We start from the raw sequence: 27,689 nt of genomic DNA, 5'->3' as shown, positions 1-27,689 counted from the left end.
TAGTGCCATCCAACCATCCCATCCTATGTTGCCCCCTTCTTCTCATGCCCTCAATCTTTCCCAGCATCAGGGTCTTTTCCAGTGAACAGGCTCTTTGCATCAGGTGGCCAAAGTATTGGAACTTCAGCTTCAGCATTAGTCCTTCCAATTAATATTCAGGGTTGATTTCTTTAAGAGTTGACTGGTTTGATCTCTTGCTGCTCAAGGGACTCTCAGGAGTCTTCTTCAGCACCACAGTTGGAAAGCATCAATTATTTGGCACTCAGCCTTCTTTGTGATCCAACCTTCACATCCATACACAACTACTGGGAAAAAAAAAAAAAAAAACACACACACACACACACACATAATTTTGACAATACAGACCTTTTTCAGCAAAGTGTTGTCTCTGATTTTAATATGCTGTCTCGTGTTTTAATTTCATGGCTGAAGTCACAGTCTGCAGTGATTTTGGAGCCCAAGAAAATTTAGTCTGACACTGTTTCCATTTTTTCCCCATCTATTTGCCGTAAAGAGATGGGACTGGTTCCCATGATATGAGCTTTTTGAATGAACCAGAGATCAAAATGCCAACATTTGTTGGATCATAGGAAAAGCAAGGGAATTCCAGAAAAAAATCTACATTGACTATCGACATCTTCATTGACTATGAAGTCTTTGACTATGTCGATCACAACAAACTGTGGAAAATTCTTAAAGAGATGGGAATACCAGAACACCTTACTTACCTCCTGAGAAACCTGTATGCAGATCAAGAAGCAATAGTTGGAATCGGACATGGAACAATGGACTGGTTCAAAATTGAAATAATAGTATGTCAAGGCTGTATATTGTCAACTTGCTTATTTAATACATATGCAGTGTACATTATGGGAAATGCCAGGCTGGATGGAGCTCAAACTGGAATCAAGATTTTCAGGAGAAATATCAATAACCTCAGATATGCAGATGAGACCACCTTAAAGGCAGAATGTGAAGAGAAACTAGAGTGTCTCTTGATGAAGGTGAAAAAGGCGAGTGAAAAAGCTGGCTTAAAACTCTACATTGAAGAAAACAATTGTATCACAGAGGTTATCCCACTGGAGTGGGGGTTCAGAAACACCAGACTGGGGCGAGAAACAAGAGGAAGAGTTCCCAGAGATCTTCCTTTGAAAGCCAGTGTAGTTTGATTGTAGAACTTCCTCAGAACTGAAGAACAGAGAAATCCACTTTTGGAGAGTCCACAAGTCTCATGCTCATCAAGATCCAAGGTATAAAAGCAGTGATTCTATAAGATGCTCAACTGGACCTACCTGCTAGAATTGAAGGGTCTCCTTCAGAGGTAATGGGCAGCTGTGGCTCACTGTAGGGATAAAAACATTGGCAGGATCAGTTCTGGGAAGTACCCATCTCATGATACCTACCCAAGACCATCATTATCCCCACCAAACAGCCTATAGGCTTCAGTGCTGGGTTTCCTCAGGCTAAATAACTGACAGGCAGGAACACAGCTGCAGACAAGTGACTTAAAATCTCCCTGAACAAGGCTCTGCCCACCAGAAGGACAAGAGCCAGACTAACTACTGCAGGGCAGGAACTAGTTATTTACATCAGGAAGGCTGCACAAGCCTCTTAGCCTCATTCACCAGAAGGCTGACAGTAGAAATAAGAACTATAGTTCTGTAACATGGGGAAAGGAAACAGAGTCTCAGAAAATTTGACAAAATGAGATGGCAGGATAATAAGTCCCAGATGAAGGCACAAAATGAGAACAGCCAATTGAAGTGAAGTGAAGACTGAACTGAACTGAACTGAACTGAAGATCATCCAAGATCTCAAAAAAGAAGGGTGATATGCATCCGGAAGACACAAGAAATGTTTAACAACAAAACAAACAACCCAATCAAAAAAATAAAATAAACTAAAATATGGGTGGACCATCTAAATAAACATTTCTCCAAAGAAGACACACAAATGGCCCAAAACCACATTTAAAGATGTTCAACATCACTATTGTGTGTGTGTGTGTGTCTGTGTGTGTGTGTGTATGTGTGCACACGCATGTGCTCAGTTATGTCTGACTCTTTGTGACTCCCTAGACTGTAGCCCATCAGGATCCTTTCTCCATGGGATTATCCTGGCTAGAAGGCTAAAAGGGGTTGCTGATTCCTCCTCCAGGGAATCTTCCCGACCCAGGGATCAGACCCTCATCTCTCATATGTCCTAATTTAGCAGGCGGATTCTTTACCACTGCATAAAATTTAAATTAGCTTCAATATAAGTATGTTTTGGTTCAGGAAAGGGAGTTAAAGAGCAAAGGTAAATAGGTAATTTTCTTTACCTCTAGGTAAAGAGCAAAGAAAATTAAAGTTTAAAGATTCTGATAGGAAAGATATTTTCATTTATTCTCCTTTTATTCTCCATGGAGTTCATTTCTCACACTTTGCTTGTGGTAAAGACACAGGAGTCTGGACAAGACCCATGGAGAGAAAAAGGGCAATAGCAGATGATGAGAGGTTGCTGTGGGGATACTGCAAACTCACAGCAAGAAGAGATGGGGCAGCCCTTCCATTTCTAAATGACCTTTAGTGGTAAAGGATATAGACTGGTCTCTGCCCAAAGTTCCTATTCTAATAACACCAGTTCTCAGCCACTGTCTGTTTTGTGACCAATTTGCTGAAGTGTTTGGATCACTTTACCATGTCATTAAACTCTGAATACTCAGAGCTACTAACATCTAAAGAAAACAATTCAAGGATTTCCCTTGTGGTACAGTGGATAAAAATCTGCCTCAATGCAGAGGACAGTTTCAATACATGGTCTGGGAAGATTCCACATGCTGCAAAGCAACAAAACAAGCATATCACAACTACTGGAGCCTTCAAGTCCTAGAGTCCTGATGCCACAACTGCTGAAGACTATGTGCCTAGAGCCTGTGCTCCACAACAAAAGAAGTCACCACAATGAGAAATCTCTGCCCACAGCAACTAGAGAAAGCTCATGCAGAGCAACAAAGACCCAGCAAAATTATAAATAAACAAATAGTAATACGAAAAGAATAAATCTACTTCGACTTAAAAAAAAAAAAAAGAAAGAAAGAAAACAATTCAAGAAGTAAATATGTCAAAGTTAAATACCAATAATTTTGGAGTCCTCAGTGTCTCAGTTTAATAGGCTATACAAAGCCAGATTAGATATCAGCTTCCAAGGGAAGAATGTGAGATACCCAGAGATTATGATGTGAGAGCTACATTTAACATAGAATTGAAGCCACATGGTCAATGCAGTTCCTAGTAAAATCTAACTCCTTCCTTTGTCCCAGAGAACAGTTACTACATTCACAACTCACAGATTTGCAAACTGCACATTATTTTTTTTTTAATGAATTGTAATCCTCATATCCAGGGCACTGAACTCATCAGAACCATCAGCAAGAATATAAGTTTTGGTCCCAAAGTCATGGCCCCAATTATTAGAGAAATTATAATCAAATTATTAGAGAAATGAAAATTAAAACTAGAATGAAATATCACCTCACACCATTCAAAATCGCCATAATCAAAGAGTCTACAAATAAATGTTGGAGAGAATGAATGTAAATTGGTACAGTACAACCACTATGGAGAAGAGTATGGAAGTTTCTTTTATAAAACTAAAAATAGAACTACCATATGATCCAGCAATACCTTCAGCATATACCTGAGGAAAAATATGATCCACAAGTATACATGCTCCCAAATGTTCATTGCAGTTCTATTCACAATAGCCAAGACATGGAAACAACTAAATGTCTATTACAGATGAATAGATAAAAAAGAGGTACATGAATATAATGGAATATTATTTAACCATTAAAAATTTTGAAATAATGTTATTTTTAGTTACATGGATGGACTAAAGATTGAAATTGTGAGTGATTTGAGTTCAAATCCTAAAAGATGATGCTGTGAAAGTGCTGCACTCAAAATGCCAGCAAATTTGTAAACTCATCAGTGGCCACAGGACTGGAAAAGGTCAGTTTTCATTCCAATCCCAAATGAAAGGCATTGCCAAAGAATGTTCAAACTGCCATACAATTACTGTCATCTCACACGCTAGTAAAGTAATGCTCAAAATTCTCCAAGCCAGGTTTCAACAGTATGTGAACCATGAACTTCCAGGTATTCAAGCTAAAATTAGAAATGCAGAGGAACCAGAGATCAAATTTCAACATATGTTGGATGATCAAAAAAGCAAGAGAGTTCCAGGAAAACATCTACTTCTGCTTTATTGACTATGCCAAACCCTTTTGGCTGTGTGGATCAAAAAAAAACAGTGGGAAATTCTGAAAGAGATGGGAATACTAGACCACCTGACCTGCCTCTTGAGAATCTGTATGCAGGTCAGAAAGAACAAACAGAACTGGACATGGAACAACAGACTGGTTCCGTACAGAGAAAGGAGTACATCAAGGCTGTATATTGTCACCCTGCTTATTTGACTAATATGCAGAGTACATCATGAGAAACTTTGGGCTGAATGAAACACAAGCTGGAATCAGCATTGCTGGGAGAAATATCAATAATCTCAGATATGATGATGACACCACCCTTATGGTAGAAAGCAAAGAAGAACTAAAGAGCTTCTTGATGAAAGTGAAAGAAGGTAGTGAAAATGTTGCCTTAAAAGTCAACATTCAGAAAACTAAGATGATGACATCTGGTCCCATCACTTCATCCAAATAGACAGGGAAACAGTGAAATCAGTGAAAGACTTTACTTTTTTGGGCTCCAGAATCACTTCAGATGGTGACTGCAGCCATAAAATTAAAAGATTATTGCCTTTTGGAAGAAAAGTTATGACCAACAGAGAGCACATTAAAAAGCAGAGACATTACTTTGCCAACAAAGAATCGTCTAGTCAAGGCTGTGGTTTTTCCAGTAGTCTTGTATGGATATCGTCAAAGAATTGATGATTGTGAACTAGGGTGTTGGAGAAGACTCTTGAGATTCCTTTGGACTGCAAGGAGATCCAACCAGTCCATCCTAAAGGAGATCAGTCCTGGCTGTTCATTGGAAGGACTGATGCAAAAGCTGAAAGTCCAATAATTTGGCCACCTTTATGTGAAGAGGTGACTCATTGGAAAAGAACCCGATACTGGGAAAGATTGAACGTGAGGGGAGATGGGGACGACAGAGGATGAGATGGTTAGATAACATCACTGACTCAATGGGCATGAGTTTGAGTAAACTCTGGTAGTTGGTGATGGACATGAAGACCTGACATGCTGTGGTCCCAAAGAGTCGAACACGACTGAGCAACTGAACTGAACTGTATGGATATGAGAGTTGGACTATAAAAAAAGCTGAGCACCAAAGAATTAATGCTTTTGAACTGTGGTCTTGGAGAAGACTCTTGATAGTCCCTTGGATTGCAAGGAGATCCAACCAGTCCATTCTAATGGAAATCAGTCCTAAGTATTCATTGGAAGAACTAATGTAGAAGCCGAATCTCCAGTCCTTTGGCCACCTGATTCAAAGAACTGACATTAGAAAAGACACTGATGCTGGGAAAGGTTGAAGGTGGGAGGAGAAGGGAACAACAGAGGATTAGATGGTCTGATGGCATCATCAACTCAATGGACGTGAGTTTGACTAAACTCTGGGAGTTTACTCCTAGAGTTGGTGATGGACAGGGAGGCCTGGCCTGCTGCTGTCCATGGAGTCACCAAGAGTCGGACACGACTGAGCGACTGAAATGATTGACTGAGCATTGTATTGGAAAAATTACATATGATGAAAGTTATGGAAAAACCTGGAATGCCTCGTTTCCAATAAGTTAATGCTGAAATTTAAGTGCTATGTCTAAGAATTAAGCTGTACAATTAATTTATAAAATATACTGGGTTTTATGCCTAAAAACTAGAGAATAATTTATAGTCTATTAAGAAAGACATGAAATGATAAAAGTTTTGCTTTAAATTAGTATTGGGGACATTAGCAAGATGGAAAATAGAAGGCTTCAGACCCTCCTTTCTCCTATGGAGACCTCTTTTAAACAACAGTAGGTAGACCAATTCTCTTTGTGAAAAATTCAGAAGACTTTGACTCTCCTCCGCCTCAGGCAACTGCTTTTGTCATTTGTTGTCTACTAGAATTTGGCAATTTTGTATCTCTGGCATTTTAAAGATAGGTAATATTTGACAAATTATAAGTGTATAGTTTCAGGTATACATCTTATAAATACTACTAAAAATATTAGAGTAATGTTGGAAGTGTTTATTCATTTGAGGTATTAAGACACTTATTCTTAACAGTAGAGTATAATATTCATCCTTTTTTTCTAGTTCTACCCTTCTAACCCTTTTCCCCTTTGCTGCTGCTGCTAAGTCACTTCAGTCGTGTCCTATTCTGTGTGACCCCAGAGACGGCAGCCCACCAGGCTCCCCCATCCCTGGGATTCTCCAGGCAAGAACACTGGAGTGGGTTGCCATTTCCTTCTCCAATGCATGAAAGTGCATTTTAGACCTCAAATATGAACAAAAATATTAAGAACAAATGATAATAATAGAGTATAAATATAGATCTTAAAGAAAAAAAAACTGCTCCAACAAAGAAACAAAGCAAAAATTCTGAACAGATCAAAAAAGATATTTAACATTCAATATGGAGGATTTCTCTAATGGCTCATTGAAGAATTCACCTGCTAGTGAAAGAGACATGAGTTCAATTCCTAATCTGGGAAGATCCCACATGCCACAAAGCAACTAAGCCTGTGTGCCACAACTATTGAACCTCTGCTTTAGGGCCCAGAAGCTGCAAATACTGAGACCAAGTACCACAACTACTGAATGCTCCACAAAAAGTGAAGTCACTTCAATCAGAAGCCCATGAACCACACTAGAGAGAACCCCTGCTCACTGCAACTAGAAAAAAGACTGAACAGCAATGATGACCCAGCACAGCCTTAAATAGATAAATTAGTTAAATTATATGTAAAAATATTCAATATGGAAAAGGAATACAAAAAGCTTTTCAACATAATTTTCCTTGCTTGAGTGCTCAGTTGTGTCTGACTCTTTGCAACCCCATTTACTGTTGCCTGCCAAGCTCTTCTGTCCATGGGATTATCCTGACAAGAATACTGGAGTGGCTTGTCATTTCCTCCTCCAGGGGATCTTCCCAACACAGAGACTGAACTTATGTCTCCTGTGGCCCCTGCATTGGCAGGCAGATTTTTTTTTACCACTGAGCTACCTGGGAAGCCCCCAAGTGCTAATTAAAAACATCAAAAAATTACTGCTACCAGCCTATTATAATGTCTAGAAACCTAAACACTGAAAATGACAAGTGTTGGTGAAGATATAGAGCAATAGCAATTCTCATTCTTTGTTCAGTTCAGTTCAGTCACTCAGTCATGTCTGACTCTTTGGACCCCATGGACTGCAGCATTCCAGGCTTCCCTGTCCATCACCAACTTCCAGAGCTTGCTGAAACTCATTCTCTGTAGGTGATAATTAAAATTGATGATATTTGGCAAAACTAATACAGTTATGTAAAGTTTAAAAATAAAATAAAATTTAAAAAAAAATAATAAAATTTGTACAGCCACAATTTGAAAGTGTGTTTGGTGGTTACTTAACTAGCTAAATATAGACACACCTTATGATACAACATTCATACAACTAAGCATTTATCTAACTGATTTGAACATTTAGGACCACATAAAAATCTGTGAATGAATATTGACTGCAGTTTATGGAGACAATTATTATTTATAATAAAAAATGTAAACAGTAAAGATGTCTTTCACTATTGGGTGTAAGATATGCTCAAGTATATGTTGTACAAGGCAAGGAATATAGCCAATATTTTGTAATAACTATAAATAGAAACTAACCTTTTAAAATTTTATGTTAAAAAAAGCATACATCCATACAGTGTAATAATAATATTCAGTGATTAAAGTAAATGCCTAATCCATCTGACATTAATTAATCAAATGCATCGTGGTAAGGAGACAAATCTAAAAGGCTACATACACAGAGTAAGGCCAGTAATTTGGCATTATTGAGAAAGCAAACTTGTGCAAACTCTGGGAGATAATGAAGGATAGGGAGGCCTGGCATGCTGCAGTCCATGGGGTCACCCTAAAGAGTCAGACATGACAGCGACTCAACAACTGTGATTGAGAAAGAAAAAGGATAGGAGTGAAAAAGCAGATCATTTGCCAGTCTTGGGAAAGAGCAGTGTTTGAGGAGGGGAAGTACAGTGAACAACTTTAGAGCAGTGCAACTAATTGTTATGTTATTGTAGTGGTGGATAAATGATGCTATGCATTTGTTTAAACTTGTACAAATTCACAACGCAAATAGTCATCCTTAATGTATGCAAATAAACAGCAGCAACAACAACAAAAACAGAAGATCAGAGAACTTTGGGAGAGAATGCAGATTAACAAAAATACTGAAATTAATAAAGTACATCATTTTGTCAGTATTCTTCTCTTAAAGCTGCTGACTCGAGTACATTGGAAAAAGATGTTTTGACAGGAAATTTTCAAACTAAAGACAATAACTATATAAGTACATAAACATTATGCTCTAGTTGGTAAACTTGTTTCTCACAAGGATATGAATTAGCAATTCTGAAATTGCTATACATACATAATGGAATTTTAAAAATAAGTATGTGAATGGAAGATAGTGAAAGTTAGTTGTCTTATTGTTGGAGGAGGAGGTAATTGATAGGTAAGTGGGGAAGAGAGGCTAATGTGACTCATTTGGTACTGGATTAGAGTGGGAGGCGTGAAGATGAGTCATGCTGAGCCTTTATGCTGCTGCTGCTGCTAAGTCATTTCAGTCATGTCCAACTCTGTGTGACCCCATAGAAGGCAGCCCACCAGGCTCCTCCATCCATGTGATTTTCCAGGCAAGAGTACTGGAGTGGCGTGAGCCTTTATAGATTCATCTAATTGTGACTGAGCTGGTAAAGAATACTCTTGCAATGCAGGAGACCCCAGTTCGATTCTTGAGTTGGGAAGATCCCCTGGAGAAGGGAAAGGCTACCCACTGTAGTACTCCCCTGGAGAATTCCATGGACTCTATGGTTCATTGGGTCACAAAGAGTCAGACATAACTGAGTGACTTTTTTTATGTTTTAATTGCGTTAGTAGTCGTAGATGTGTGTATACACGTGAGTTTGTAGAAATGAATGCATTTTCCACCTCTGCTCATTGAGAGGGTCTAGAAATAAGCACACCCAATACTCAGAACTTGATTTCTAATGACATTCTTTGATTACAGGAACCAGAGTTTCTTGTAAGCAATGGTTGATTCTAGGGCTGGGTGGAACATTTTCAAGATAAGCCTGGAGCATCTTGTGTCAAAAAAGTAAGGGAATATTCAAATGCAAAATAAGTAAAAAAATGTCAATTGATAGAGCCCCCAAAGGCCAAAACCACAGCAATTTGAACATCAAGATAAATAAATAACATTATATTTGTGTTATTGGTAAAGAATCCGCCTGCCAATGCAGGAGACAAAGACATGAGGATTCGATCCCTGGGCCAGGGAGAAGGGCATGCCATCCCACAGAAAAGGGCATGGCAACCCACTCCAGTATTCTTGCCTGGAGAATCCTTTGGACAGGGGAGCCTGTTGGGCTACAGTCCATGGGGTCACAAAGAGTCAGACTCGACTGAAGTCAGACACATGTATATTCATATTACTGCTCTATTTGATTTTAACCCAAATTATGGAATTAATATAAATCCACATTGATATAAATAAATGACTGAATAACTTATTAGAGAAGGAAAGACAAACTTTTTATACAGAAATCCCAGTAATTTATGTATGTACTTCCCTTAATGTATGCTTTCTAGCTAAACCAGTGTTTAAGAGATGCCCTGAATTGAAAAGATGGGATAGAATCACTGTATTTCCCCATTAATGTTATTATATATACAGTGGTTCTGGATATGAGGCATGACTTTAGGGGAGGAAGCTCCATGTGATAGATAATTCCCAGAAGGGGATATAACTGAAAGCCACAAGCAACCAATATTCCTGAAAGTATGGAAAAAATAAATTCCTTAGTCATTAAGTGGGACTCTATCTTGGGGCACACCAGAATATCAACTATTTATTTTTTTCCCTCTTTACTGCAGTGGGTCTCTTCACTCAGTTAGAATTGTAGGTGAATTGGTGGGCTTCATCAGAGATTTTGTGTGGGCTTATTCCGTTTTTCCTTAGTCAATTACATATATGCTGCTGCTAAGTCGCTTCAGTCGTGTCTGACTCTGTGTGACCCCATAGACGGCGGCCCACCAGGCTCCCCCATCCCTGGGATTCTCCAGGCAAGAACACTGGAGTGGGTTGCCATTTCCTTCTCCAATATATATATTTCTATATAATATGTTCATACATACAGTGACACAATATTAAGTATTATGTAGACATCTCTTTAGTAAAATGATGCTCCTATTATTATAACTTCATTTTATTAGGTTGTGGTTGAAGTAGGCCATTGAGATAAGGCATATGTTAAGGGAATCTAAGTTACTTGCAAAGAAGTTAAGTGATTTTAGACAATTTCATTTTAAAAATTATACTTATGGATCGTTTTTAATGAATTGGTTAAAAGCAGAGACTGCACGGCGATGGAGCGGCAAGTGGCCGAGGGGAGATATCCCATGTCAAAGGTAAGGAGCAGCGGTTGTGCTTTGCTGGAGCATCCTTGAAGAGATACTTGACGTCCAAAGTAAGAGAAACCCCAGTAAGACAGTAGGCACTTGAAAAGGGCATCAGAGGGCAGACAGACTAAAACCACAATCATAGAAAACTAACCAATCTAATCACACGAACCACAGCCTTGTATAACTCAATGAAACTAAGCCATGCCATATAGGGCCACTCAAGATGGACAAGTCATGATGGAGAGTTCTGACAAAATGTGGTCCACTGGAGAAAGGAATGGTAAACACTTCAGTATTCTTGCCTTGAGAACTGCATGAATAGTATGAAAAGGCAAAAACATAAAACACTGAAAGATAAACTCCCCAGGTTGGTACGTGCCCAATATGCTACTGAAGATCAGTGGAGAAATAATTACAGAAAGAATGAAGAGAGAGAACCAAAGCAAAAACAATATCCAGTTGTGGATGTGACTGGTGATAGAAGCAAGGCTTAATGCTGTAAAGAGCAATACTGCATAAGAACCTGGATGTTAGGTCCATGAATCAAGACAAATTGGAAGTGGTCAAACAGGAGATGGCAAGAGTGAATATCAACATTTTAGGAATCAGCAAATTAAAATGGACTAGAATAGGTGAATTTAACTCGCATGACCATTATATGTACTACTGTGGGCAAGAATCCCGTAGAAGAAATGGAGTAACCATCATAGTTGACAAAAGAGTACGAAATGCAGTACCTTGGATGCAATCTCAAAAACTACAGAATGATCTCTGTTCCAAGGCCAACCATTCAATATAAGAGTAGTCCAAGTTTATGCCGTGACCAGTATCACTGAAGAAGCTAAAGTTGAACAAGTCTATGAAAGTGGAGAGTGAAAAAGTTGGCTTAAAGCTCAACATTCAGAAAATGAAGATCATGGCATCCAGTCCCATTACTTCATGGGAAATAGATGGGGAAACAGTGGAAAGAGTGTCAGACTTTATTTTTCTGGGCTCCAAAATCACTGCAGATGGTGACTGCAGCCATGAAATTAAAAGACACTTACTCCTTAGAAGGAAAGTTATGACCAACCTAGACAACATATTGAAAAGCAGGGACATTACTTTGCCAACAAAGGTTCGTACAGTCAAGGCTATGATTTTTCCAGTGGTCATGTATGGATGTGAGAGTTGGACTGTGAAGAAGGCTGAGCACCATAGAATTGATGCTTTTGAACTGTGGTGTTGGATAAGACTCTTGAGAGTCCCTTGGACTGCAAGGAGATCCAACCAGTCCATTCTGAAGGAGATCAGCCCTGGGATTTCTTTGGAAGGAATGATGCTAAAGCTGAATGAAACTCCAGTACTTTGGCCACCTCATGCCAAGAGTTGACTCATTGGAAAAGACTCTGATGCTTGGAGGGACTGGAGGCAAGAGGAGAAGGGGACGACAGAGGATGAGATGGCTGGATGGCATCACTGACTTGGTGGATGTGAGTCTGAGTGAACTCCGGGAGTTGGTGATGGCAGGGAGGCCTGGCATTCTGCTATACATGGGGTCTCAAAGAGTTGGAGAAGACTGAGTGACCAAACTGCACTGAAATTCTTTAGTTTTAATTTTCCCACGTCCAAATTCCTTCTTGCTTTTTTGTGTCTGTTTTAAGTCTTATCTTGCACTGTTCATGCCAAAAAGAAAAGGAAATTTTTGAAAATTCACTCTACACACATTTATGATGCAATAATATGGCAAGCGCATTTTCTATTGTGGACCAAATACATGTGTTGCACCTTTCCTTTCTACAGTTAAGATAATTATTCTTTTTGAAGTAATTTATGAGAAAACACAGCTCCAAGTGTCCAATGGCCTTGTGAAATCAGGCAAAACTCCTGATGCCATAAGTGTCTTACTTCAGGAGAGCAGGGAATATGTTATTAAGTCAAATCTCCATATTTTTGTTTTCCACTATAGATTGTGCAATAGAAAACATTTGTGTCCAACTTTTGATAGGTTTCCTGTTGCACATATTTGTAGTTCTTAAGGTATTATAGATATTTTAGGAAAAAATAAACTTTCTGAAATGAGACAGCGCTTAGTATACAATGTTTTATATGTCCCAGTGAACAAGATTTGAAATTGCACTCCACAGTTTATATAATAAAATGTGGATTTTTTGGTGTCAAAATGGCTGTCACAGTTGATACTCAAATATATTTTGAAGTGATTTTACTTGATGGCTATTATTCAATTTTTTAAAAGGCATACATACAAGGTAAACATGGCATGCATTTTGTAAAAGGAAATTCAATTTAATTCACACCATTACTAAGGTTTTAGCTACCTTAGATCTGTAGTTTTGGTTTGGTCTGCAAGTTATAGGGAGAAGGCAGTGGCGACCCACTCCAGTACTCGTGCCTGGAAAATCCCATGGACGGAGGAGCCTGGTGGGCTGCAGTCCATGCGGTTGCTAAGAGTCGGGCACGACTGAGCTATTTCACTTTCACTTTTCACTTTCATGCATTGGAGAAGGAAATGGCAACCCACTCTAGTATTCTTGCCCAGAGAATCCCAGGGACAGAGGAGCCTAGTGGGCTGCTGTCTATGGGGTCGCACAGAGTTGGACACGACTGAAGCTACTTAGCAGCAGCAGCAGCAAGTTATAGAATATGCAACTTGAATTAACAGTATGCTACAAAAGTTGTCAAAAAATCAAATAAATGCTGTGAGGAGATTCAGGGACTTCTCATTTAAGACAAAAGAATAGGTTGAGACATGTATTTTTTTTTTTTTTTTTTTAGTTTATTGCAAAAAGGGTAAAGAGAAATAATTCTATATATTTGTCTAATGAATTAAAATGACTTTTAAAATGACTGACAAATATTCTTGTATGATTCAATCATATAAAACTTTGTTCTTTGGGATTTATTACTATTATACTAGGGCTTATAAAAGTGTTTGATTAAAAGCTCTCAAATTACATGTTTTGACCTATTAGCAATTAATACATCTCTTTTCAGAGTCTCCTTAAAATTAATGGAAATTAAAATGATTGATATATGATTATCTGGATTTCATTTTAGGATATAAAAATTCTTCTTTTTTAATTTAAAAGGTATTTAAATGACAAAACAATAAAATTGTAGTGTTTACATAAGTATGGCTCAATCTATTTGTTAATATGATAATAAATTGTGCAGTTTCATTTATAATAACTTCTATTTCTTCAGATGGAAGCTTACTATAGAAAAGCATGCTTCATAACTATTATTTCAATATCTATGATTTAAACACTCTTTTAATGTGCATCTATTTCACAATATAAAATACGTACAAAATTTAAAAATAACACAAGAGCATTGTAGAAGTCTCTTTTACTTCCTCATTTATTGTCTACCAAAGGTTTTGCACTTAGAGTGAATCCACATGCTATCAGTGGTACTCAGTATTTCTCAGGCTGCATGGAGGCTTTATTTGTATATCTTGACATTATATGCCTTATCTCTTAATGAATTTGTTTTCCATATCTTTTTACTCATATCCTTTGCATCTCTGATAGGAGCTTAACTTCTTGCCATTTATAGGAAACTTGTAATGTTAAAAAGTAAACTTTTGGTCATGTTGTCAAGAAATATTAAGGTTTGTTAATTATAAATATAAGGATGTCCAAAAGAATTAACATTGATACCAAACCTCCACATATGCTCTTTGCTGTACATACAGAGACGTTAATAGTAGTTGTAGAATCTATAATATATATCTTTAAATGAATTTGAGATGTCACATTAATCACTCTTTTAGGTTATCTTAAAGTTACTACTAACCAGCTAGGTTAGCTAGGGACACAGAAATGATCTCAATTTCTTGGAGGAGGAAAATAATAACAATAAATATAGGATAATATACATAATAAACATTAGTATTATATTATGTAGGTATGTATATGAAATATATACCATCAACAAATACATATATACAATACACACATATATATAAAATGTGTCTCCTACTATTCCAAGTCAAACTGTTATCTAGTTTTGCTTTTATTACAAATAAATTTTCTAAACTTCTGTTTGAGATATAAAACATACACAGATTTATTCACATATTAAAAAGAGCTATTCAACAGAAGAATACCTTCTGGAAAAATCACATAATCATATACACTTTTCCAATATAATTCTCTAGTAAATAACAATGTATATCACTTATATTTTGAGGCTAAACTAAATATATTAGTTTCAAAATGATATATTTAAAATAATTTAGGGAAAAAAGATCAGATTTAAAATAATATTTATAGAGAAAATAAAACGTTAAAAATAATGAACAATAGTTCAATATTTTTGGAAATGCCTTCCACATTTTATAGTTAATCCCATTCCAATTATTTTTGGAAATATTATTTTTCCTATAAACATAAAACGTTTTATCAATGGTAGCAGTTTTATTGTAGGAAATGATGGTGTAATAGGTAGTGTGGATTTAGTAACTTAATAAAAGTATAGGCTTTGGTTAATTTTGGTGGTGTGGGATTTTAAGTGTCTTCAAAATGCTGACAAAAGCAAACAGCGTGTCTCTGTCTGACCTTCTTTACTCAGGCAGCACAATTAATTGGATTTCTGCATGATAGACAGTTACATTTGCTTTATTTATCTAAATATTATTTTGTCCCTTATAGTTTGTTTGACTTTGAAATGTTTTTGACACTTGTATACTGAAAATGTAGTGTCATACTGGTACTTCATTACAGTCTTAGGGACATAATTAGAACCACAATGGTAAGATGGAGGCTCTGAATACCTTATAGGATGAGCTCATTTGCATCAACATATTCAAGACAGTTTTCCTGCTTGCTTTTTACATTATCACACAATTATAGTGTGTGTGTGTGTGTGTGTGTGAATATCTGTGCGTGTGTGAAAGAGAAACAGACAGGCAGATAAACAGAGACAGAAAAAGACAGAAAGAGAAACAGAGAAAGAAATCAAGAGAGACAGAGAGAGAGAACAGGAGAGAGAAAGGGAGACAGATGGAGAGAGACTATAGTGGAAATAGGGTAGAAATAATTTAATTTGAATTTTAACTTAAATATTTTTTTGGTGAGTGCTTGCTTGAAAAATGTTACATTTTCCTAGTTCTACTACTTTCTTTATACAGATATGATAATATGAGATCTGGTAGAAATTAGGCACTCTCTCTCTTTGAAGCAGTAATTCGTATATCAATGATAGGGGTTTCTTGTTCTGAGAGCAATAAATGAAAAGAAATGTATCTTTCACATTAGAGAGAAAAAATTATAAAATTCAATGACAAAAATGTCAGCTAAACTGGTCATACACAACAGTTTCCAAGTAACTTACTGTAGGACATAATCAATAAATTTTATGCTTAAAATAACTACTAAGCTCCAGAAAGTATTCTGAAGAAACACATAGGTGAAGAGAAAGTCTTGAAAGTTTTTACACTAGAGTAGGAATTCCAAGCTTTCACACCTTCAACATTCTCTGAATTTAATTTTGTTCAAATACTAGGTTGCTAGGATCCCCAAATATTTATCAATTTTTTTTATGAGAGAGTGAAAAACTGTATCACATATATTTATAGACTATATTTATATTCTCCATTTATTCTTCCAAAGTTTGCTTATGTTGTTTAACCAAAAAATCATTTTAAACTGACTTAGTAGAGAGAGGAATGTGAACTTAGTTTCTATAGTTAATGGGATTTCATATCGTAGTTCAACAGCATGAAATAAAGTTTCAGGCTTATATATATATATATATATATATATATATATATATATATATTATATGTATATATATATACATATATATACATATATATATATGAAAAATATTATTCAAATCAGTTCTAAAATTTAATTCTTTTAAAATGCTCAGGACTTAATTTTTCAAGAACCCTCTGTTGCTTTTAGTATAAAGAAAAGTGCATTTGTAGCTCTATAGGCTATTATATGTGTCAGCAATTTACATTTAAAATAATAGTAATGGGACCTTCAAGTATCTTCAAAAATATAATTATGTCCTGCAGGGTGAGTTAAGTACTTTACATGCTTCTGTCATTTAACTTTCTCAACTCCTATATTTGAGGAAGCAGGACTGCTGAAAAGTTAAGTAATTTAATGGAAGTATCACAGCTAGCAAATGGTTTATATGAAACCAAAAGCTGGATTCTTTGCACCTGAAGCTCATGTTCTCAACTGTTCTGTTATTTAACAATTATTCAATTATAAATATCCATGAAAAAAATTAAAAAAAATATTATGGGGAAATTACAAATCTTTTAAAAAGTATTCAAATTTATATTATGTTTTTTTTTTTTGTTTTGAATAGATGGCTTTGTACTAAAAATGTACATCCCTTTTTATAATAGATAAGATTCTGAAAGTTATAGAACTACAAACTTTTAAATGGGCATAACTGTAAATATACTTCAAAACCTAGCAGGAATTCTTTTGTCCTATTAATTACCAGATTGTATACATGGACATCACCAGATGGTCAACACCAAAATCAGACAGATTATATTCTTTGCAGCCAAAGATGGAGAAGCTCTATACAGTCAGCAAAAACAAGACCAGGAGCTGACTGTGGCTCAGACCATGAACTCCTTATTGTCAAATTCAGACTTAAATTGAAGAAAGTAGGGAAAACCACTAGACCATTCAAGTATGACCTAAATCAAATCCCTTATGATTATACAGTGGAAGTGAGAAATAGATTTAAGGGCCTAGATCTGATAGATAGACTGCCTGATGAACTATGGAATGAGGTTCGTGACATTGTACAGGAGACAGGGATCAAGATCATCCCCATGGAAAAGAGATGCAAAAAAGCAAAATGGCTGTCTGGGGAGGCCTTACAAATAGCTGTGAAAAGAAGAGAAGTGAAAAGCAAAGGAGAAAAGGAAAGATATAAACATCTGAATGCCAAGTTCCAAAGAACAGCAAGAAGAGATAAGAAAGCCTTCTTCAGCGATCAATGCAAAGAAATAGAGGAAAACAACAGAATGGGAAAGATTAGGGTTCTCTTCAAGAAAATCGGAGATACCAAAGGAACATATCATGCAAAGATGGGCTCGATAAAGGACAGAAATGGTATGGATATAACAGAAGCAGAAGTTATTAAGAAGAGATGGCAAGAATACACAGAAGAACTGTACAAAAAAGATCTTCACGACCCAGATAATCACGATGGTGTGATCACTGACCTAGAGCCAGACATCCTGGAATGTGAAGTCAAGTGGGCCTTAGAAAGTATCACTACAAACAAAGCTAGTGGAGGTGATGGAATTCCAGTTGAATTATTCCAAATCCTGAAAGATGATGCTGTGGAAGTGCTGCACTCAATATGCCAGCAAATTTGGAAAACTCAGCAGTGGCCACAGGACTGGAAAAGGTCAGTTTTCATTCCAATCCCAAAGAAAGGCAATACCAAAGAATGCTCAAACTACTGCACAATTGCATTCGTCTCACACACTAGTAAAGTAGTGCTCAAAATTCTCCAAGCCAGGCTTCAGCAATATGTGAACTGTGAACTTCCTGATGTTCAAGCTGGTTTTAGAAAAGGCAGAGGAACCAGAAATCAAATTGCCAACATCCGCTGGATCATAGACATAGCAAGAGAGTTCCAGAAAAACATCTATTTCTGCTTTATTGACTATGACAAAGCCTTTGACTGTGTGGCTCACAATAAACTGTGGAAAGTTCTGAAAGAGATGGGAATATCAGACCACCTGATCTGCCTCTTGAGAAATCTGTATGCAGGTCAGGAAACAACAGTTAGAACTTGACATGGAACAACAGACTGGTTCCAAATAGGAAAAGGAGTTTGTCAAGACTGTATATTGTCACCCTATTTATTTAATTTATATGCAGAGTACATCATGAGAAACACTGGACTGGAAGGAACACAAACTGAAATCAACATTGCCGGGAGAAATATCAATAACCTCAGATATGCAGATGACATCACCCTTATGGCAGAAAGTGAAGAGGAACTCAAAAGCCTCTTTATGAAAGTGAAAGTGGAGACTGAACACGTTGGCTTAAAGCTCAACATTCAGAAAACGAAGATCATGGCATCCGGTTCCACCACTTCATGGGAAATAGATGGGGAAACAGTGGAAAGAGTGTCAGACTTTATTTTTCTGGGCTCCTAAATCACTACAGATGGTGACTGCAGCCATGAAATTAAAAGGTGCTTACTCCTTGGAAGGAAAGTTATGACCAACTTAGATAGCATATTCAAAAGCAGAGACATTACTTTGCCATCAATGGTTCGTCTAGTCAAGGCTATGATTTTTCCTGTGGTCATGTATGGATGTGAGAGTTGGACTGTGAAGAAGGCTGAGCGCCGAAGAATTGATGCTTTTGAGCTGTGGTGTTGTAGAAGACTCTTGAGAGTCCCTTGGACTGCAAGGAGATCCAACCAATCCATTTTGAAGGAGATCAGCCCTGGGATTTCTTTGGAAGGAATGATGCTAAAGCTCAAACTCCAGTACTTTGGCCACCTCATGCGAAGAGTTGACTCATTGGAAAAGACTCTGATGCTGCGAGGGATTGGGGGCAGGTGGACAAGGGGATGACAGAGGATGAGATGGCTGGATGGCATCACTGACTCAATGGATGTGAGCCTGGGTGAACTCCGGGAGTTGGTGATGGACAGGGAGGCCTGGCGTGCTGTGATTCATGGGGTCGCAAAGAGTTGGACACGACTGAGTGACTGATCTGATCTGATCTGATATATTTTATTTTCAAATATTATATGATAGTGAAAGTGTTAGTTGCTCAGTCATGTCGGACTCTTGGTAATCTCATGGACTGTCTCTTCTCTCCATGGAATTCTCCTGGCAAGAATACTGGAGTGGATAGCCATTCCCTTCTCCAGAGGATCTTACCAGCCCAGGGATCAAATCTGAGTCTCTTTTATTGCAGGCAGATTCTTTACCATCTGATCCACCATGGTGTTTTGCTTAAAAATAGGATAAAAAGCATCTGAAACTTTATTTCAACATTATACAAGTGGGAAATATAGGGAAAAATGATATTTATGGAGTAAAAATTCACAAATATGGGAGATTAGAGAAAATAAATGCTAATTTGATTGTGGTTAATTTTATGCAAAATGTGGATATCATTATTATCAAGGCTAACTGTTATAAAAAGAAATAGACAGTGTAGACTTAGACCTTGTTATCTGCCTGCAGTAGAGAAGGCCTGGGTTCGAATCCTGGGTAGAGAAGATCCCCTGGAGAAGGAAATGCCAACCTACTCCAGTATTCTTGCTTGGAGAATCATGGACAGAGGATCCAGGCAGGTTACAGTCCATGGGTTCACAAGAGTCAAACATGACTTGGCAACTAAAGAGACAGAGCTTGTTAAAGAGTGAGTTGAATAATTAAAAAAAAAAAAATATTACAATAGTTTTTGTTTTTGTTATTCAGTTGCCAAGTCCTGAATAACCCCTTGTTACCCTATGGACTAGAGAATTCCAGGCTTTCTGTCCTTCACTATTTCCTGTAGTTTGCTCAAACTCATGTCCATTGAGTCAGTGATGCCATCCAACCATCTCATACTCTGTTGCCCCCTTCTCCTCCTGCCCACAATCTTTCCAAGCACTCTTTTCCAATGAGTCATCTTTCCACAATAAGTGGCCTAAGTATTGGAGTTTCAGCTTCAGCATCAGCCCTTCCAATGAATATTCGGGATTGATTTCCTTTAGGATAAACTGGTTTGATCTCCTTGCTGTCCAAGAGACTCTCAGGAGTCTTCTCCAGTACCACAGTTTGAAAGGAACAATTCTTCAGTGCTCAGACTTCTTCATGGTCCAACACTCACATCCTTATATGACTGGAAACATTATAACTTTGGCTATATGGATATTTGTCAGCAAAGGGATCTCTGCTTTTTAATACACTGTCTAGGTTGGTCATAGCTTTTTTTTTTTTTTTCCCCAAAGATAAAGCATCTTTTAGTTACATGGCTGCAGTTACCATCTGTAGTGATTTTGGTGCCCACAAAAATAAATCAGTTTCCATTGTGTTCCCATCTATTTTCCATGAAGTGATGTGACTGCATACCATGAGGTTCATTTTTTGAATGTTGAGTTTTAAGCCAGCTTTTACACTCTCTTCAACGCTTATCAAGAGGCTTTTTTGTTCTTCCCTTTCTGCCATTAGAGTGGTATCATCTGCACATCTGAGGTTATTGATATTTCCCCTGGCAATCTTGATTCCAGTTTTGAATCATCAGCCCAGCTTTTCACATAATGTACTTTGCATATTAACTAAATAAACATAAAAATTAAATAAAGACAATATATAGTCTCAATGTACTCCTTTTCTGATTTGGAACCACTCTGTTGTTCCATGTTCAGTTCTAACTCTTGCCTCTTGACCTATATACAGATTTCTCAGGAGGCAGGTAAGGTGGTCTGGTATTGCCATCACTTTAAGAATTTTCCACAGATTGCTGTGGTTCACACAGTCAAAGGTTTTAGTTTATTCAATGAAGAAGATTTTTTTTTCTGAAATTTCTTTGCTTTTTCTATGATCCAGTGGATGCTGGCAATTTGATCCGTGGTTCCTCTCTGTTTTCTAAATCCAGCTTGTGCTGGATTTGCTGGAAGTTCTTTGCTCATGTACTGCAGAAGGCTAGCTTGAAATATTTTGAGAATTACCTTGCTAGAATGTGAAATGAGTGAAGTTGTGCAATAGTTTGAACATTTTTTTACATCGCCCTTCTTTGGGACTGGAATGAAAACTGACCTTTTCCAATCTTGTGGCCACTGCTGAGTTTTCCAAATTTGCTGGCATCTTGAGTGGAGCACTTTAACAGCATCATCGGATTTGGAATAGCCTAGTCGGAATTCCATCACCTCCACTAGCTTTGTTCATAACAATGCTTCCTAAGGTCCACTTGCCTTCACACTCCAGGATGGCTGGATCCAGGTGAATGACCACACTATTGTGGTTTTCTAGGACACCGTGGTAACAATAAGATTGCTTTATAATCTGTAAATCTATTTCTGTTCTGTAGATAGATTCATTTGCACCTTTATTTTTTATTTTTTTAGATTCCACATATAAGCAGTATCATATGATATTTTTAAAATCTGAATTAGCAACATAAATGTCCATCAACAATGTAATGTCTAAAGAAAAGATGTGGTACATATATTCAATAGAATATTACCCTGCCACTAAAAGGAATGAAACTGAGTTATTTTTAATGATATGGATGGACCTAGGGTCTGTCATATAGAGTAAATATGGTCAGAAAGAGAAAAACAATATGGTATATCAATGCATATATATGGAATACAAAAAAAGGTACAGATGAATCTATTTGGAGGGCAGGAATAGAAATGCAGACATAGATAAGGGATGTATGGACACAGGGTGGAAGAAGGGGGTAGGATAAATTGGGAGATTGACTTTGACATATGTACTTCCATGTGTGAAACAGATAGCTAGTGGGAACTTGCTGTATAGTACAGGGAGTTCAGGTAAGTGCTTTGTGGCAACTTAGGTGGGAGGAATTGGGGAGGGTGGTGAGAGAAATGTACAAGAGGGTGGGAATACATGTATACACATAGATGATTCACTTCATTGTATATCAGAAATCAACAGAACATTATAAAGCAACTGCACCCCAATTTTTAAAAATATGGCATAGATATAGAATGGACTATTACTCCATCATGTAAAAGAATAAAACAATGCCAGTTGTAGTGGCAGCAATACAGATGGACTTAGAGATTGTCATACAGAGTGAAGTATGTCAGACAGAGTTTTAAGTAACTTTGTTCTTGCCACACTGCACCATTTGAGATTCTATACGGCAGAAGCAATGGGAGCTGGATATTTATTAGTAGTCTCAAGTGATTAGATGCACAGTAAAAAGTGTTTTATGGGGAGACTATCTGTTAAAATGCAAATTCAGTTCAGTTCAGTTCAGTTGCTGAGTTGTGTCCTACTCTTTGTGACCCCATGAACCACAGCACGCCAGGCCTCCCTGTCCATCATCAACTGCTGGAGTCTACCCAAATCCATATTCATTGAGTTGGTGATGCCATCTAAATATTTCATCCTCTGCCGTCCCCTTCTCCTCCTGCCCTCAATCTTTCCCAGCATCAGAGTCTTTTCTAATGAGTCAGCTCTTCACATCAGGTGGCAAAAGTATTGGAGTTTCAGTTTCAGCATTAGTTCTTCCAATGAACATTCAGGACTGTCTCCTTTTGGATAGACTGGTTGGGTCTTCTTGCAGTCCAAGGGACTCTCAAGAGTCAACACCAGAGTTCAAAAGCATCAATTCTTCGGTGCTCAGGTTTCTTTATAGTCTAACTTTCACATCCATACACGACCACTGGAAAAACCATAGCCTTGACGAGACAGACCCTTGTTGACAAAGTAGTGTCTCTGCTTTTTAATATGCTGTCTAGGTTGGCCATAATTTTCCTTCCAAAGAGTAAGCAAATTATTCTCTAGTTATTGTTGGATTGTTGGAACTGTGTTTGGTTTCTTCCTTTCTCTCCATTTATTTCTGTCCCTATTTTGTCCTCTACTTCTTTCACTTCTTCCTTGTCCCTTGCTTGCTTTGTTAGTACTATCTTCATACTAACCTTTGTAAGAAAAATTCATGTTTTATTTTATATGTTAGGTGAATTTTTGATTATTGAGTGATTAGTAAAAATTATAAAGGGAATTCATGTCAATCAAATGCTCAAAATAATGTCAGGATTGCCTCTATCTGAGCAGTTTAATTATTCCCCTTATTTGTCCAAAACAGTTACCCATACAATGAGACAGTGATGGCATTATCATTCAGAAAAGATGTGTGTAATTCTATGTATATTTAAATATTATAAAAATCATGATGTAGAATGCAAAAATACTTATCTGCATAATTACTATAATATTGTTAAATTTTATATATGTGTAACAACTTTGAATCTAAAGAAGTTATAACAAATATTTAAAATGTGACTGCAGAGTTCTGTCTATGTCCCATTTTCAGAAAATAAGGCCTTTACTCATTCATTTCTCTCCATAAGAGATACATTTGATCTCATTTACATAGATTTTCTTTTCACTTTTTTCAATAAATATAAGAGGATAAACTGCATTTTTAACATTAACAAATAAGATATTTAACTTAATAACAATTTCAAAATGAACAGTGTCCATACATCTTCAAGAATAAGTGCTTAAAACAATAAAGTTGCATAGTCTAAAATTAAATAATTTGAACTTGTAATGTAACATTGGAAAAATAAATATATAATTATAAATGTAGTTGCCTTAAAATAGCTTTATTTAAAAGATAGGAATGAACTTTTTTTTCTATATGTCACATTTGTGATTTTCTAAAAATAATAAAAAAAGAAGTTAATGTTCTATAAATCAGGAAGCATAGAAATATTTCACTATTTTCTAACAAAGGGTGACAAAATATGTCACTACAAAATTTGCCACTTTGGCATAAGGATAATTTTTAGTTAAAGGCATTTGCAAAACAGAAAATGCAAGAAAAATACTCTGATCTTTCTTATTTTTCTTAAAAGGAAAATGTTCTCCCTATATCAGAAGAAAAGTAACATTCTTAACATCAAGGACAAGAAGCTAGGACAGAGAGATTTTATATAAAGAATTCTATACAAACAGAACCTGTTTAAAAAATTCTTATATTCCTTAAGCCTCCCCACACAGTTAGTTTAGTTACTTTTCTCTCTTTAGTTACCAATTTTCTCTTTTTGTTCAACCTACTGGAAAAGCTTATTGGTTTCACCCTTTCTTTGTTTCTTCATCTCCTTGCTCTTTGTCATGCAAAAGTTGTATGAATTTACATGCATTTCTCCTGTTAATCTGTATTATATCAATTTAATTCTCAGGCTTAGCTGAAAAACCATAAGAGGATAAAGGTAAAATTTTGCCACCCCTATGCTAATAAGGTATTATTTTATTAATATTTTAAATGTATATTTATATCATTCATCAATATTTTCCTTTTTTTTTAATATTTCAGTATTAAACAAAATGTTATTTCATTGAATTTCACTGTATACTCACAAACTGGAAGAAGCAGTATTTTACATCACCATGTTTATAGAGTATCTGTAAAAAAGTAATGAAAGTTCTCAAAATATGTATAAACATATTGTTGAAATATTGATATTTAAAGCTTTTAAAGCTTTACCATCACTTTTCTGAAATCATCCTGAAAAGGTATCTAGAATAAATAAATAGTATGGAATCAGATATTAATCATATAGCTTATAAAATCTTTCTACCTTACCTGACAAAATTTCTAATAACATTTATTCATAATATTTTATAGTCTCATATACTTTCATGGATGGATATGCCAATATTTGGGCTTCCCAGGTGTCTCAGTGTGTAAAGAATCTCCCTGTAATTCAGGAGTTGTGGATTATATCCCCAGGTTGGGGAGATTCCTTGGAAGAGGGCATGGCAACCCACTGCAGTATTCTGGCCTGGAGAATCCCATGGACAGAGGTGCTTAGAGGGCTACAGTCCTATAGGGTTGCAAAGAGTAGGACACAACTGAAGCAACTGAGCATGCATGAATACCAATATTTGTATTGATACACCACTCTAAAATGAATAATAAATGTTTTCTTACTAGAAAGAAATTTAAGACAAACCTATAACTGTGATTTTGTAAACTTACAAACTTACAACGTAGATTTCCTGTGATATAATTTCTTGAATAGTTAGCCAATTTTATTTTCTTGTAAGGTGATGCAAGTATTTATTTTGTTTAAATAAACAGTTTTAATTTTTGTCATATTTACATTATCATGAAAGTTAAAGTAAAATAAAATAGAGGAAATAATATAAAATTTATTCCCACAAGATCATTGTTAGAAAAACCTGTCATTCTACATTGCAAAACTAATAACTCATAATTTGTCTGGATAACTACAAATTGCCAACATAACATTTGCAGTTAAATATGTATGGTGATATCTGTCTGATGAAAAGTCTAAATAATTGACATACTTAACTGAAAGATAATGAACTGTTAAGTTTTATATATATGTATATATTTCATATTCTATATTTTTAATTAAGCTAAAACTTTAACACTAGAGAAGAGATCATATCCATAAAAATAAGCAAGAAGAACTTAGTAATAATGCAAAAACATTTTAAAAACGCTTACTGGTATTGATAGCTTACAGTGGACAATGTTGGATTCATGATCTTCAAAGAAAAATATTTAGCTTCGGGACGAGGGACCAGGCTTGAATACTCAGAGCTATTGTGTGGTAGAAGTTTTATTACAGTGAAAAAGGACAGAGAAAGCTTCTGGCATAGACATCAAAAGGGGGACAAAGAGTGTCCCCCTTGCTAGTCTTATCAAGGCCTTATATACTTTTATCAGATCCTCTCCCTAACATATATCTTAACTTAACAAGATTAGAACTAACAATAGAAAGGTCTTAACAGATCCACTCCCACAACATATGCCTTAAGACAATAGGATTATTCAGAAGGTTCTTGTTAAGAAGGAGAAATATGTGCTTGAGCAAAATACATTGTTATATTGACTAAGAAAAAGCAATGTAGGGGAAAAAAGAAAATTGCTCTTTTCTCCTCCTTGACAGTCCCACACCCCTTTTTCTCCTTCTTAAAGACCCTGGACTCATTCCTCCTTGAGGACCCCAGACTCCTTAGCAACCTACCTAAGAATTAGCTCTCAAGATTAAGAAAACAAAGATCATGGCATTTGGTCCCATCACTTCATAGCAGATAGATGAGGAAACAGTGGAAACAGTGTCAGACTTTATTTTTTGTGGTTCCAAAATCACTGCAGATGGTGACTTCAGCCATGAAATTAAAAGACACTTACTCCTTGGAAGGAAAGTTATGACCAACCTAGATAGCACATTCAAAAGCAGAGATATTACTTTGCCAACAAAGGTCCATCTGGTCAAGGCTATGGTTTTTCCAGTGGTCATGTACGGATGTGAGAGTTGGACTGTGAAGAAAGCTGAGCCCTGAAGAATTGATGCGTTTGAACTGTGGTGTTGGAGAAGACTCTTGAGAGTCCCTTGGACTGCAAGGAGATCCAACCAGTCCATTCTGAAGGAGATCAGCCCTGGGATTTCTTTGGAAGGAATGATGCTAAAGCTCAAACTCCAGTACTTTGGGCACCTCATGTGAAGAGTTGACTCATTGGAAAAGACTCTGATGCTGGGAGGGATTGGGGGCAGGAGGACAAGGGGACGACAGAGGATGAGATGGCTGGATGGCATCACCGACTTTATGGATGTGAGTTTGAGTGAACTCCGGGAGTAGGTGATGGACAGGGAGGCTTGTTGTGCTGCGGTTCATGGGGTCGCAAAGAGTCGGACAGGACTAAGCGACTGAACTGAACTGAACTGAACTGGCCAGGTGTTTTGTAGAATGTCTCTCAGCATGGGTTTGCTTATTGTGTATCCATGCTTAGATAAAGGTGATAGACTTTGGAAATAATACCACAGAGGCACAGTGTTCTCATCACATTTTATTAGGATTTAGACGATACTCACATAAGATAATTGGTAACATGAATCCAAGTTACTTGGTTAAGATAGTATTGCTAGGTTTCTAGACTAAATAGTTACAACTTTTCCATTTCTTAATTCTTTGGAATCCAATCACCAAGTCAAGCCTGCATTTAAAGAGAAAGGAGTAGTTACCTATATCACTGAAATTTCTTCAGTAAATTTTGTCCCATTTCTCTCACTTGTTTATTTATGCAATCCTGTATCCATTATCAGTATGGATGCTTTTATTTAACTTTGCTTTACTCCAAGCCTGGTATTTATCACTTGCTTAAATTCTTTCATGCGTGACAACTGAGTGTTCTTAAATATGGTACCTGAGTGCTTTGACATGACCCATTTTATGTGTGTGTTAGCACTTCATTCCCTCCCCCCAATTTATTCAAGTATCATTGACAAATAAAGCTGTATGTAGTCAAGGTGCAAAATGTGATAAATGGATAGCACTTCCTTATTTCTGA

The 27,689-nt window shown here is 36.6% G+C and overlaps 1 long non-coding RNA gene across 1 annotated transcript; it reads right to left on the bottom strand.

Annotated features, from left to right (window-relative positions):
* Window positions 1-828: 828 nt before the first annotated feature.
* Window positions 829-26,019, bottom strand: LOC123328907. Its single transcript, XR_006543909.2, has 4 exons — window positions 25,859-26,019; window positions 24,725-24,769; window positions 1,293-1,342; window positions 829-1,188 (listed from the first exon to the last, which is right to left on the bottom strand). It is a non-coding gene; the product is annotated as an uncharacterized LOC123328907 (long non-coding RNA).
* Between the last annotated feature and the right edge of the window lie 1,670 nt (window positions 26,020-27,689).

This window comes from Bubalus bubalis, chromosome 13, assembly GCF_019923935.1.
Source record: "Bubalus bubalis isolate 160015118507 breed Murrah chromosome 13, NDDB_SH_1, whole genome shotgun sequence".
Taxonomy (NCBI): Eukaryota; Metazoa; Chordata; class Mammalia; order Artiodactyla; family Bovidae; genus Bubalus; species Bubalus bubalis.
This window is presented reverse-complemented; position numbering and strand designations above follow the sequence as displayed.